Below are 9,843 nucleotides of genomic sequence, written 5' to 3' on the forward strand. Positions count from 1 at the left end.
CAAAGGGTTGAAGCAGTTGCTTGGCCATCCTATAAGACAGGATTGAAGATACAGTAATCAGAAAGGTATTGATAGATGTTATTTCTGGTCAAAGGAGAACACAGAATAAGTAGCTTTCAAAAGAAAATGACCACTTCTGACCACCTCTTTAGAAGCGAAAGGGCAGTCTTGCTGTGTCCATTTCTACATGGGCACTTAATGTAACCCTTACCTGGGTTTGTGAAATCATCGTGAAAGAAAAACAAGAACTGAAACCTCCATGCAAGGGGGGGGGGGGGGTGGAAATCATTCAAATGAAGAAACAATTCTCTGAAAACTACTCTACAAGAAATTATTTTAAGTTTTGAGAAGTCTGATGCCTCAAACCTACTCCATAATTGCTTTAGAGCAAAAATTTAAAGAATCTGAGTTTCAAAACAAAACTGATTGGACTTTAAAATCATCTCTTCAGAATTATACCTGAATTGTAATAGTTTTTGTTTTGCCCCACACACACACACATTTGTGCATACTGGGGTTATGTTAATAGTTAAGTAAGAAGTGTTATGTTATTAATAGAAATTATTGTTTTGAAGATACCATTGTCTTGGTGAATTTCCATTATTGCTGGTCTAGTAAATAACAGGAGAATCCTGGGAATTATAGACAGGTGAGTCTGAGGTCAGTGGTGTGCAAGCTAAGGGAAAAGATTCTTAAAGATAGGATCTATGAGCATTTGGAGAAATACAGTTTACTCAAGGATAGTCAACATGGGGGAGGCGTAGCCATGTGAAGGACTTAGACATGTTTTGATCAAGCTCTCCATGAACAGTATCAAAAAGATGGTTAAAATTAGGAATTTTTCACTAGAAAATAGACAAAATAAGTACCAAGAAACCAAGGCAGCCAAGAACAAAAAACGAATTCTATATTCTTATTTCTTGAGTATGTTTTATGTCTAGCCGAGTAATATGAATATTCCTTTTCCTTTGGGTGTTGTTTCCTCCATATATCCAAAAGTTGCATTTCTTCCATCGATTTAATTATAAATTTGGTTACTTTGTTCTTTCTGTTAATTTTTTTCCCAGTTTTGTCCATATTTGAATCCAAATTCAGGTTGAAATCCCCTCCTATTAATATGTTCCCTTGCGTATCTGCTATCTTCAAAAAAATATCTTGCATAAACTTTTGATCTTCTTCGTTAGGTGAATATACATTGAGTAGATTCCAAAACTCCGAATATATCTGACATTTTATCATTACATATCTCCCTGCTGGATCTATTATTTCCTCTTCTATTTTAATTGGCACATTTTTACTAATTAATATAGCTACTCCTCTTGCTTTTGAATTATACGACGCTGCTGTTACGTGTCCTACCCAATCTCTCTTTAATTTCTTGTGCTCCAATTCAGTTAAATGTGTTTCTTGCACAAATGCTATATCAATTTTTTATTTTTTCAGTAAATTTAACAGTTTCTTCCTTTTAACTTGGTTATGTATTCCGTTAATATTTAAAGTCATATAGTTCAGCGTAGCCATTTTATACTTTGTTTATCTTCCCTTTCCGTTTCTCCATCATCACCTTTCCTTCTTATCCATTTCTGCTTTCTTGTTTTGAACACTTTATAAGACAACATTTCTAAAACATCAAACATTTACACACATACATATAGATCATGGTAATTTTTACTCTTATTACATGTCTTCATCTCTCTGCTTGTTTTGTAGTTGTTCTGCAAATTTCCTTGCTTCCTCTGGATCCGAGAATAGTCTGTTTTGTTGCCCTCGAATAATTATTTTAAGTACCGCTGGGTACCTTAACATAAATTTATATCCTTTTTTCAATAAGATCGTCTTCGCTGTATTGAACTCCTTCCTCTTCTTCAGGAGTTCAAAACTTATGTCTATATAGAAAAAAATTTTTTGACCTTTATATTCCAGTGGCTTTTTGTCCTCTCTTACTTTCTTCATTGCTTTCTCCAATATATTTTCTCTTGTTGTATATCTTAATCATTGCTTTCTCCAATATATTTTCTCTTGTTGTATATCTTAATCATTGCTTTCTCCAATATATTTTCTCTTGTTGTATATCTTAAGAATTTTACTAAAATGGATCTTGGTTTTTGCTGCGGTTGTGGTTTTGGGGCTAAAGTTCTATGTGCCCTCTCTATTTCCATTTCTTCCTGTAATTCTGGTCTTCCCAGGACCCTGGGGATCCAATCTTTTATAAATTCTCTCATATTCTTGCCTTCTTCATCTTCCTTAAGACCCGCTATCTTTATATTATTTCTTCTATTATAGTTTTCTATTATATCTATCTTCTGAGCTAACAGTTCCTGTGCCTCTTTAGCTTTTTTATTAGATTCTTCTAATTTCTCTTTTAAGTCTTTTACTTCCATATCTACAAAAGTTTCTCGTTTTTCCATATTTTCCACTCTTTTTGCCAATTCTGATATGGCCACTTCCATTTTATTCATTCTTTCTTCTGCATTCTTAATTCTTCTTTTTATCTCATCAAATTCTTGTAATTGCCATTCTTCCACTGATTCCATATATTCTTTAAAAGATACATCCATTGTCTTGCCTTTCTCTTCTTCCACTTCTTTCTGTTCTTCTTCTTCTTCTTCTTCTTCCTCCTCCTCCTCTGGGTTGACCATCTGTTGTTTCCTTGTTTTCTTTTTACCCTCTTCTTTCTTGTTGTCGTTATTGTCTGTGTTCTGCACCTGCTGCTGTGCTGCAGGTGTCTCTCTCAGCTGTGTACATCGACTCCGCAGCTGATCCCCCCTCCCGTCAGTGTGTTTTTTTTCATGCGCATCGCACATGCACGAGGAGTCACGCACTTTTACTCGGCTCTGCGAGCCATTTTTGTAGTCCCGAGCCCGGGACTTCCACTGACCTGTGGGAGCGGGCTTCTCTCTCCACGGCGGGCCTCTTCGGACAGGTAAGGCCTTCACCTTCTTCTTCCGACGTCTTTCCTTCTTCTTTTCTTCCCGTTGTTTTTGGTTTTTCTTTCTTCGCTGCCATTTTCTTCACAGTTTTACTTTCACTTTGTTTTGGTTTTTAAGTTTGTGCCTTTGCTTTTTCTCTATCTTTTTTTTTTAACTTTTCTGGAGAGGGCTGGAGTTCCCCTACCGGCCACTACTCCATCACGTGACTCCCCCCCTCCTGGCTGAATTCTTGATAAAATTACAAACAACATTAGAAAAATATGGAAGAATATCAGGTTATAAAATAAATATGGACAAGAGTGAGATAATGTCATTGAAAATTTTTGATTATGAAAGATATCAAAAAGGTAGCAGATTTAAATGGAAGATAGATGGAATCAAATATTTAGGAATAATGACATAATAATTTACAGAACTTATATAATTTTTTTTTCTAAAAGAAGAATGTAATTGAGAAAAATTTACAGAAATGGAAAGACCCGCTGATTACTCTAGTGGGAAGAGTAAATTGTATTCATATGAAGACAATGGCAAGATCACAGTATATTTTTCAATTGTTGCCTATTGCAGTACCTAAAAATATATTTAAATTATTTAAATTACATAAGGCAATTCCTATGGAATAACAAAGTGCCGAGAACTGCACTGGAAAAGCTACATGGGTCTATAAATTGGGAGGACTTAGACTTCCAGACTTTAAGAAATACTATTTAACAGCACAAGCAAGATTTTTAATCATTCTTTTTTGAAGAAGAGAGTTCACCTTTTTGGATCCGAATTGGATTGAATTCAATAGAAGAAAAAACAGCAAAGGACTTTATTCATAATGTTAAGTTAATAACGAAAATGACAAATAACCCTATATTAATACATATGATTAGAATATGACAAGAACTCCCTTATGTAAAAATGTATTGCTGCCTATAAATTTGGATAATAAAGGTATGATAAAGGAATAAGATATAATGATGATTGTTATATGGAGGAATCCTTATAACAGTTAAGAAATAAATACGGAGTAGCTAAAGTGACTTTTTGTTTTCTCCAGTTAAGAACATTCTTAAGAAAAAGATGGGAGCCAATTTTGGCCTCACTTGAAATTAGTGAAATGGAACAAACGATTTAGCTGGGAAATACACCTAAATTTATAACTAAGATTTATAACTAAGATGTACTATGCTCTCCAGAATGAAAGTGCAAAACCAGGTTTACAGAGAACGACAGAGAGAGAGAGAAATGGAAGTCAGATTTACATGTTGCAATAATGGAAAGATGTTGGTTAGATTGGTGTTTGGATAGCATGACATCAACTATAAATGCAAGATACGGATTAGTGCAATATAATTTTCTACACCAATTATATCTCACACCACAGAAATTGCATAAATCAAAAATCTGAAATATCAGAAATGTGCTTTATATGTGGGATAGAAATAAGAACATTCTTACATGCTACGTGGTTGTTATGTGAAAGTGAGACCATTCTATCAGGATATTAATGAAATATTAACAAGCATGATAGGGTGGCCTTCGTGGGTGACCCGAAGCTTTATCTTTTGGGCAATTTTATTGAAATAACTAAATTCCATATTTTATTTGTTAAAATAGCCTTAGCAGTGGCTAAGAAATATATTGCAATTACTCCCCTCTACATATAGCACATTGGACTGCTGAAATGAATAGTTGCATACCTATGGAGAAAAAAAAATTACATGCAACTTAAAGAATAAATATGACATTTATTAAGATTATGGCAGCCAAAATTGGATCATATAGGGGCCAATTTTAATTATAAATACAATAATAAAAAGCATTATAATAAATGCTGCTATAGGTTAAAAAGCAAATGACTTCCGCATATAGAATTTTTGATGACCAACAGAAATGTGAGCCCTGAATGTGTATGGATTTATACTGTGAAAAGGAGGGGGGAGGGGTTATTTTGTTCTTTTTTTGCAAGGAAAAATTTTTATATATATTATTTTTTTAAAATATTGGAGTTTTTCTATGTATATTTATGGAAAAAAAAACAAAAGTATTTTAAAAAATAGTCAGCATGGCTTTGTAAAGGGAAGTCGTACCTCACGAGTCCAATTGAGTTTTTTGAGGAGGTAACAAAATAATTTGATGAGGGTCTGCGTGGATATGGTCTGCGTGGATTTTAGCAAGGCATTTGACAAAGTCCCACACAAGAGACTCATCTAGAAAGTCATGAGGCACGGGATCAGTGGAACCTTGGCTGTTTGGATAAAAAAAAATTGCTTGTAGCAAAAAAAGCAGAGAGTAGTAGAGAAAGGAAAGTATTCTGCTTGGAGGTCAGTGACTCATGGAGTGCCGCAAACATCTGTTCTGGGACCCCTGCTCTTTGTGATTTTTATAAATGACCTGGATGGAGAGACAGAAAGATGGGTATGTCAGTATGTTTGTGGATGACACGAAGGTTGGAGGAGTTGTTAATGGAGCTGAAGGTTGTTGAAGGCTACAAGAGGATACAGACAGGATGCAGAGTTGGGCAGAAAAGTGGAAGATGGATTTCAATCCAGAAGTGTGAAGTGATGCATTTTGGAAGGGCAAACCAGAATGCTGTAGAGGGTTAATGGTCAGTTACTTAAGAGTGTGGATGAACAAAGAGATCTTGGCGTTCAAATCCATACATCCCTTGAGGTCACCTACAGGATGCTGGGATATATTAATAGGACGATTGAATTCAGGAGTAGAGGGGTCATGTTGCAGGTGAAACCACACTTAAGAGTACTATGTTCAGTTCTGTCCACTTCATTAAAGGAAGAATGTGGAGGCTATCGAGAGGGTGCAGAGGAGATTTACCAGATGTTGCCTGGATTGGGAAACAAGTCTTATGAGGCAAGTCAAGCAGAGCTTGTAGAAGGATGTAGAAGGATGAGAGAAGACTTAATACAATTCTACAAGATTATGAGAGGCATAAACAGGGTGGACAGCCAGCACACGTTTCCCAGGACAGGATCAACAAATACCAGAGGGAAGTTTAGGGGAGACATCAGGGGTAAGTTTTTTTTAATTATAAAGAGAGTAGTAGGTGCCTGGAATGCCTTGCTGGGGATGGTGGTGGAGGTTGAAACATTGGGGGCACTTAGACATATGGATGAAAGAAAAATAGAAGGTTATGGGGTAGAGAGGGTTTAACTTTTTTCTTTTTTAGGAAGGAATATATGGGTCAGCACAACATCAAGGGCCAAAGAGTCTGTACTGTGCTGCATTGTTCTACATTCTACGAGTGGGTTTTTGTTTTGCACGAATCTGAAATCAGCGCAATTACTTAATGTACTGCTATTACCATTATACTATTATCTAAAATATTCTGAAAAATGCCTGGTCCCAAGGGTTTTGGATAAAAGATTATGTACCTGTATACTGTGGAAAATGTGATATTGGCATAAAATGTAAAATGGGCAGAGTATAAAACAAAAAAATGCTGATCTTCATGTTGTCCTTATGTACAAATTACAGAAAGATACAACATACAATTAGGACATCAATAAGCACGCTGTGAATTAATACATCTAGCTCCAAGCACAGGGGCCAGATGAGATTATCTAAAATGAATGTGTTCAGGTGTAGTTTCCATTCCCAAGGAAAGATACATCCCTAACAGACAAATGTGCTGGAGAAACTCACATAATTTTAACTTCTCCATATTGAATTCCATCTCACATTTTTGCTGATCATTTTATACCACTTAACAAATGCAAATAAGATGGCACGTTTTATTTTCAATCCACGTCTCAAAGAACCTCTTAAAACATTTTTCCTGAATAAATGAAAATCTATTAATAATTCATGTATAAACTCAAATTCTGTTTATGATTAGCCTTTCTGTTATTGAAAGCAGAAGTAACACCAAACAATGGGAGGGTTTGGTTAAAACAACTGTCAAATTGTTCCATGACTACATAACATTTCAAAACAATCCATTTCAGAAACTTCACAAATTCACCAAACCTACTACATCCTCATCTCAATGCTTTTTTAAGATGATTCACTTCTCATTAACTGTTAATTCACCATGGAAACAAAATAAAGGAAGTCAACATTGAATGAGGAAGTGAATCCAGGGATACAAGGTTTCAGAAATGTTAACTCAAGGAAGCAAAAGATACTTTTAGTAGCAGAAGTGGGAAGGGGCAAAATCTGTAGAGCTAGTGAACCGATAAACCACTCTAATACAGTGAACATAAATGTATAAAGATTAAATCCTAGAGTTGTTAAAAAAAATCAAAAGCAGCTTACAAAAGAACACTCCAACTTTTTTTTTTAAAAAGGTAAACTTATATTTCCTATAGATTTTGGTTTCAAAGCATTTCAATCAATTTGTCACAATGAAAAATAGGAGGTTGCCTAGTTTGAGACTGCATTAAGGAACACAAATTGCACCATTAGCTTCAGGAAATATAGTGCCAGTTTATTTAACTGACATCAATTCACCAATTTCAAAACCTCTGTGGACTGCATAAAGTGAATTCTATGCTGAAAGCAAGGTACTTAAAGCAAATTTATGCTAAAAGGGGAAATAAACTTTGAGGAAGAATATTCAAGTCTCTAAAATTTAGAATCTGTGGTTAAATTTCATTGACTTTTGCAAAATCATATTTACAGTGCAAATTGTTCCAGCAAATTAAACCGGCACTATCACATTTTGGAGGGGGGGGAGGTGGTGAGGGGCACACAGCTAGGAAGTGCACCACACTTGCAGGAAGTGGATTCAGATCAGGAACTGTGGAAGAAACCGTAAAATTGCAGAGGGATATAGAAGGATATAGATGAAGTACAATGTGGAGAAGTGTTCGGTTCTACATTTTTGGCAGTGGAAATAAATAGGCAGAGAAACCATTTGGATGGGGGGAAAATTCAATCCTCTGAGGTGCAAAGAGACCTGGGTGCCCTTTTGCAGAATAATCTAAGTTAATGCCCAGGTGGGATTGGTAGTGAAGAAGATGAATGCCATTTCAAGAGGTATAATGTATAAGAATAGAGAGGTGTTGAGACTCTATGGGGCACTGGTGAAACCCCATTTGGAGTATTGCATACAGTTTTGGGCCCCCCATCTTAGAAAAGATGTGATGTTTTTGGAGAGGGTGCAGAGATTTACTAGGATTGTTCCTGGAATGCAGGGGCTGCTGTATAGGGAGCGTTTGGTAGCTCTTGCTAGGCAATGGAACAACACCCTGGCTGCTGATCTGATGTCCCAAGAACTCTATAGAGGACTGCCCGAATTTTCATTTGGCAAAGTTCACGGTTAGCCTGAACTTCTGTAGGCAGTGGCAGAATAAACGCAGATGCTCTTTGTGGGAGTGAGTTGTCCAAGTATATGAAAAGGAAGTTCATGCTATGCCCTACTGTGTCCTCAGTCACTGGAATGTTTTTCTAGCATTTTTGCCCAAAAGGCATTCCCAAAAATTCTAAGAGGCTGAATGTGTTATGATGGCAGTCTTGGGCACATCCTCTGGGTTTACAGGTATTTAGTGGCAACCACACACTAGATCAATTTTAGAAGATTAGCTGTAAAGTCCTGTTATTGTCGCCGAATTTCAGGGGTATAGTCCGTGTGCCATACTTATGAATCAAACTGTTATTCACCAGTGAGCACCTGACCCACGCTCCTGGTACAGGTGTCAAAGACCGAACCTGGAAGACTAACCTCCACACATGTCGACTAGAAATTTGCGCTGGGAGAGTTCTTTCCAGAAGTAGTGTAGGCTGTTACAGTGAACAGCCGCCACAGCCATTGTCACGGAGTCGTGCTTGTCCAGGGGAACTTGCGCCCTCATTGCCGGTACTCGTGGAGCCTGGGCCTTTGAGTGTGAAACAGCACTAATTTCTGTGGGCCTTGCTGTTGCGCGCACCTCAGAATGTCTGCATGGGTGGTCACTGTTCGAAGGTTATCAAGGTGGTCAAACCAAACTGTATACCAACCTTGAATAAAATCTGGAATGTGCTCTTTAATTACATGTGAATTGTTTGATTATAAATTTAAAGCTGTGAACCACAGGGGCAAATAAAGGAAAAAAGTGTATTTGTCCCAAACATTATGGACGGTACTGTAACACATGTCCCAACATTGGTACTGAGAGCTCTGTCCAATGAAAGCAAGCATGCCTTCTTTACCAATCTGCCTACTTGAGCCATCACATTCAGGGAACTATGCATTTGTAACCCTAGGTCTCTCTGTTCTACAAGACTCTCCAGGATCCTGCCCTTTATTGTGCATGTCCTGCTTTGATTTAACTTCCCATAAGCATCCATTTAAAATCCATCTGCCATCCTTTCATCCACTTTCCCAGTTGATCAATATCCTGATATAACATTCTTCACTGCCCAACACATCACCAATTTTAGTGTCATCCACATAATAATCATAATGGCAACATTCTCATCCAAATTGTTAGCATATACAGGCAATCTCTGGGTTAAAAGTATCCGATTTACAAACAACCTGTGGATACAAACCGACAAGCCAACCGAAAGTAGAATGGCGTCAACTTTCTGTTTGAGCATGGTTAAGTCATAGTTGTAATAGTAATGACCAAATATGGTTAAATTTTATGAGTATTGTGTCACCAACAGTCATCACACAAGTCCCACTGCCCCACATCGCCCAGACAGCCTGCCACCAGCCCCCACACCAATCCCACTGCCTCGCTCCCTCCCGACAGCCAGCCACCAGACTGATCTCAGGGAAAGGTGGGGGGGGAGAGAAAGAGAAGCATCAGCAGCAGCGTGCACCATCGCTACCTCCACATATGGCCTAGGCAAAGCAGAGGGCAGGCAAGGAGACAAGCAGCCTGGCAGAGGGGAGAGAGGGAGGGAGGGGGAGAGAGAAGCAGCAACGTGTCCCATTGCAACACCTCGGTCAGGCTACAAGGGGAGCAGCCTGGGC

General features: G+C 37.6%; 1 protein-coding gene across 8 annotated transcripts in view; it reads right to left on the bottom strand.

Annotated features, from left to right (window-relative positions):
- The window catches only part of cdk5rap2 (CDK5 regulatory subunit associated protein 2), a 147,878-nt gene that overhangs the window by 74,409 nt on the left and 63,626 nt on the right, over window positions 1-9,843 (bottom strand). The window lies entirely within an intron of this gene.

The sequence above is a fragment of the Narcine bancroftii genome, chromosome 1 (assembly GCF_036971445.1).
Source record: "Narcine bancroftii isolate sNarBan1 chromosome 1, sNarBan1.hap1, whole genome shotgun sequence".
Taxonomy (NCBI): Eukaryota; Metazoa; Chordata; class Chondrichthyes; order Torpediniformes; family Narcinidae; genus Narcine; species Narcine bancroftii.